Source organism: Canis lupus, chromosome 15, assembly GCF_011100685.1.
Source record: "Canis lupus familiaris isolate Mischka breed German Shepherd chromosome 15, alternate assembly UU_Cfam_GSD_1.0, whole genome shotgun sequence".
Lineage (NCBI taxonomy): Eukaryota > Metazoa > Chordata > Mammalia > Carnivora > Canidae > Canis > Canis lupus.
In genome coordinates, this window is record NC_049236.1 from 32,708,704 (window position 1) to 32,714,618 (window position 5,915).

Genomic DNA, 5,915 nt, shown 5'->3' on the forward strand with positions numbered 1-5,915 from the left:
AGCCTTAATGAATGGGATTAGTGCTCTTATAAAAAGACTCCAGAAAGCTCCTCACTCATTCCACCATGGGATGTATAGCAAAAAGACAGCTTTCTGTGAACCAGGAGAAGGTCCTCACTAGACACAGAACCTACCAGCACCTTGGTCTTTGACTCCAAAGCTGTGAGAAATAAATTTCTGTTGTGTATAAGCCACCCAGTCTATGGTATTTTTGTTATAGCAGCCTTAACTGAATGAGACATAACCCAATTTAAAAATGGACAGTGGATTTTAATAAACATTCCTCCAAATAAGATATATAATGGCCAACAATCTCACGAAAAGATGTTCTATATCATTAGTCACTAGAAAAATATAAATGAAAACTATGAGATACCACTTTACACCCATTAGAATGGCTAAAAATGACAATAACAAGTGTTGATGAAGATGGGAAGAAAATGCAACCTTCATATATTGCTTGTGAAAATGTAAAATGTATGGAGTGAAATCATCTAATACAGTTCCAGACACCCAGGGAGTGTCCAGTAAATGTAAATTGATGATTCCAAATTCCTTGATCTGGCAAGATTCTCCTGAGATCATAAAATTCATCCTTCTGACCCATAAAATCAAACCCAGATAAGTGGGGCATTTTCAGTTCTGCTTCGTTAGCCAAACAACAACAATAACAAAGATCTCCACAGTTTTACGCCTCTTTCAGTTATGGTTACTTGATCTGAGTGGGATGCTGAGTAGTAGGGGTGAGAGTTTCTTCTCTGAGCCTCATGACATTGAGCACTCCAATAAGCACCTCCTGTCAGAGATGGTGGTATGACAATAGTAGAGAAAGAGAACACCTACATGCTTCAGAGGAGAGTGTTCAAGACAGTGAGTGAGATGTAGAAGAAGCAGGGAAAAGAGGAGAAAGCCAGCAGCAGGCAGAAAGAGTACTGGGGCAGAAGACAATGAAGATAGAATAGTGACAGAAAAATAAAAGGATATGTCATAGAAACTTTGATAAGGCTGAAAAGCTTAGAGAAAAGAGAGGGAAGTAGGAAAAACACAAGGAGAAAAGAAGAGCAGAGTTCTGTGGGTTTTTTTTTCTTTTACCATGCCTATTTCTTTCTCCCAAATACTGATAAATATGGAGCAAAACAAGATGTATGCTCTGCTCCACCAGCAAAAAGGGTATTTAAAAATTCAATACTCAAGTGATGAAGAAATGTTCAAAAGAACTGGGTTGGCAATATAATAGTCCAATCCCCCATATTACACCTCTCCTGGAACAGCAGAAGTGAGTTGCTTACTGTGTTCTCATTAACTGGCTAAGAAATAGATATGACCTGTTTTCTTCTATTCAATTGATAATGAATATTAATGGTAAAAATAACTATACAAAATAAGACAAAAATTGCCCATAGTCAAGTTTGTTATGGACTAAAAACTGATAGAAGCAAAATTTTTCAATAAAATTGCTATATGCAAACTTTGATTTAGAATAAATGGACTTGGTAGGTATATTGTCCATAAAACAAAACTTCCAATCTAGTAGCTATAATTGTTAATAAAAATAAAAAAACTTGATGAGAAAGATTTCATTTTCATTGAAAATTTTACATGGAAAATAATAATTCTGATGAGAATAATTTCAGCAAAATAAATATAAACATTAAGAAATTGGGGAGAGGGGATCCCTTGATGGCTCAGCGGTTTGGTGCCTGCCCAGGGCGTGGTCCTGGAGTTCCGAGATCGAGTCCCACGTCGGGCTCCCTGCATGGAGCCTACTTCTCCCTCTGCCTGTGTCTCTGCCATTCTCTCTCTCTCTCTGTGTGTGTGTGTGTGTGTGTGTGTGTGTTTCTGCCTCTGTGTGTGTGTGTCTCTCATGAATAAATAAGTAAAATATTTAAAAAATAAAGAAATTGGGGGAGATTTGAGTGCTAGGTAGGAAATTCATTAAGAAGTTAAATAATCTCAAAGGGAAAAAAATCTCAGTACAGATTACTTTTTGTCCGAGTACATTCCTCTCCATTTGCCCTGGAGGTATTCCTGAGAGTGTGTATGCTGGCACATAATAATCCATTCTGTATCTATTTCAGAGGAAGCCTGATTTTAGTTGCCCTTCTGATAAACAGTGTTAATTCAAGAGAATAAGCAGCCCATATTCCCTGGGCTTGGCATGGGGAAGGAACAGATGATCTGATAAGTTTTGTTGCCTCTAATTTTTGTGACTAATATAGAGGCTCTATTTGAAAGCACCCAGATCTGGCTCCATTCTGGCTTAGCAAAAACAAATTTGGAACAAAATGTACTCTTTCCCAAAAGCCAGGCCCTCAGGACAATCCTAAGGATTGTGGTGAAAGGCAAAAGCAAACCAAGTATAGTTCAGAGTGGTCATGAAATTTGTCAAAGGCCTAAAGAAACTCAAAGTGGCCTAATTAAATTCAGACAGTTAAGAATGGCTTAACATTTCCCCTATGGATGAAGCACTTCTAGACAAAGTCCTATCTTATCCATGCCCTCCTTTCTCCTCTTTATATAATCGGTAAATTGGAAGAAGGAAGTGGGCATGATCTTCTCAGCTCCCTCCTCTGATTCTCTTTGGAAGCCAAATTTTCCTCAAGGAAGAGGCTATCTGAGTTTCTTATTGCTATAAAATTTACAGGAGCACATACCTATCTGTCACTATTTCCATATCAGTAACATTGGTTTGTCTACCTCTGCCTGGTGAACACAATGATGAATCTGTCCCACTCTAGGCTATAGAATTAGTAAATCCATTTGACACATATGTAAGCGATATTTTCTCATGGGCCTTTGTCCAAAATAAAGCTGATATTTTGATGACCATCCTGACTCCTATTTCTTAGATAGTTCCAAATTCAGGCAAGGAAGAGAGGAATGTTATGTATTAACTGCTAAAATTCCAACATAAACCCTCTAGCTCTCTTCTCCCTCTATCTATTTCCTTCCATGGAAACTTGTGGAATTTTTGTTTATGGTGTGTGTTTGTGTTTGTGTGTGTCTGTGTGTTCTCTTTATATTCAGGCAAAGGAAATGTAAGAATTTGAGATGCAGTTAGTATTCTAAAAATTTTGCAGATATTAAAAACCATAGGTTTCTTTAAGTTTTTAGAACACAAAATTCTAAGAGAAAAGTGGAAGTAGATAAGGCAGAGAGACATATGTTCACCAGGAACAGGCTTATTTCATGCAGTAAAGACATTTGAAACAAATAGGACATATTTTAACATGTAGTCTGATGATGTGATGTAAAATAAACAACATTTTCTTAAGTGCATTTCCTCTTAATATCTCAGAACACACCCATATATATTTTTATGAAAATGATCTCAGATTTGAAAAATTGGTTTGAACCTCATGAGACTTAACTTTTAAACAAAACGGGCATTATTAGTAGTAGTAGTATTTTGCAAACAGACTGGTAGGTTTTCCTGTATTCCCAGACCATATTGGATTTATTCAATAATGTAATGGAAAATATATAAAAGGGAAATGCATGTACCCTGAGGATTACATTTCTACTTATGCTTGTATTTGCCATCAACATCAAATAAATATCAAAACAGTGTTACTGCAACTAATTGCAGGAAAAAATTTTAGAAATCTTTGAGAAAAAAAATGATAAAAGCTCTGAAATATGAAAATAAAGAGTGCTTCCCTGAATACATGGAGTGGCCCCAGAGGAAACTGTAAGGTAGACAAAGCTTGTCCCTCAGTTTTTTCTTTCTTTGATTCTTTTTAGGCACTTTATAATTTCATGCCACTTTTTCAAGATTTTGAACTTGGCCTATCTTGGCTAAGACAAGAGGAAGAAAATATCCCTACTCAGTTTTCCCCAAGTACCTCAGTCCATTCTACACATACTTCAAAAATTAGCTGAAACATACAATAGAATATTACTCAGCTATACAAAGGAATAAAATATTCCCATTTGCAACAACATAAATGGATCCAGAGGGTATAATGCTACATGAAATAAACCAGTCAGAGAAAGACAAATACCATATTATTTTACTCATTTGCTGAATTTAAGAAACAAAACAAATGAACAACAACAACAAAAAAGAGACAAAAAATCTGACTCAAAAATGGAGAACAAACTGATGTAATCAGACGGGACCTAGGTAGGGGATAGGTGAAACAAGATGATGGAGATTAAGAGTACACTTATGATGATGAGCACTGAGTAATGGACAGAAATGTTGAATCACTATATTGTACATCTGAAACAAATATAATACTGTATGTTAGTTCTACTTGAATTAAAAAAAAAACATGAAACAATCATAAAATTAAAAAAAATAGCTGGAATGTTCCTTTCTCTACATTAGAGATTCTTCTCCATGTTTCTTCAGTTTCCTATGCATACTCAAACAGGGAAGAATAGAAGGCATGTCTTAAGCCAAAGGATAAACTGTAGGTTTAGCCTTTGTGGGTACAGGAAAAGTCTGAGTAGATAATGCCTACTTATAACCCAACAGTCACCACAAATACATTTGTCTACCCTGCCTGCACCTCAGTCTAGCCTTGCTCAATTATTCCATCTCAAGCTGAGAGAATTTGAGAGATAGAAACCCATGTACTTGCGAATTTCTATGCATAAGAGGAATGGCTCTCTTCACAGAAAGTTCTCCAGTTGTTTTAATCTATACCCAATGCAAAGTTCCATTGATATTACTAACAGGTGCAGAACCAATTAACTGATTTGAATTTTACCATCATCAGCAGCATTGTCAACAGACACTTAATGAGTATCCCTAGAGCACTACACATTGCACTAGATGCTAACAGTTCATCTTCTTTCCCCCAAAAGACATTTTAACGAATAGTGAAATAGCTAAAATATAGACACGAAAACGAAAAGACTAGAAAAACAAAAGGAATTAATAATTGGTCCCTAAGTAAAGAGCTGCCTAGACTTTCCTCATTTCTTCTTAATATCAATAGCCATAAGTAAGTCATTCAAATCTCAAATAAAGAGATTCATTTATACACAAACTGAATAGAGAGAAAAAGATGATGTTATAGATTCAATGTTTGTTCCCCCGCCACACACTAGATTCATACGTGGTAAATTCAACCTTATCCCCAAGATGACAATATTAGGAGGTAGAGCCTTTGGGAAGTGATTAGGTCATGAAGGTTCCACCCACACGAATGGGATTGGGGCCCTTTAAAAAAAAAAAAAAAAAAAAAAACAGAGAGGGGCACCTGGAGGGGCTCAGTAGTTGAGTGTCTGCCTTCGGATCAAGTCATGATCCCAGGGTCCTGGGATCGAGTCCCACATCAGGCTCCCTGCAGGGAGCCTGTTTCTCTCTCTGCCTGTCTCTGCCTCTCTTTCTGTGTCTCTCATGAATAAACAAATAAAATCTTAAAAAAAAAAAAAAGAGCCCACAGAGATCCCTGTGAGAACACAGCAAGAAGTGGCTGTCTATGAACCAAAAATCAAATCCTCATCAGACACTGACTTGGCTGGCATCATTATCTTAGATTTCCAGCCTCTGAAACCATGAGAAATAAATGTTGTATATAAGCCACCCAGTATGGTATTTTTGGTATAGTATAGTAAATGGATGAAGACAGATGATGATGATATTGATAATATAGATAGATGTAAACAACATGCAAATGTACATAAATATCTGTAGTCTAGACAAAGATATATATGATACAACTATGTTCATATTTCTTTAGATATCTATCTATAGAGATAGATACAAAAAAAAGATACAAATGTCTAACAAATCTTGTTAGCAGCTCTTAATATATTTAATATAAGTGGATAATACCTTTGATTTTACTGATTAAAACTGATGGGCTGGCATTAAGAATTTCCCTCAAATTCATTTAAAATTCCCAATTTGAATGTGAACTCTGTGGTTAGAAAGAGTACAGCAATCTTGGATAAAACCC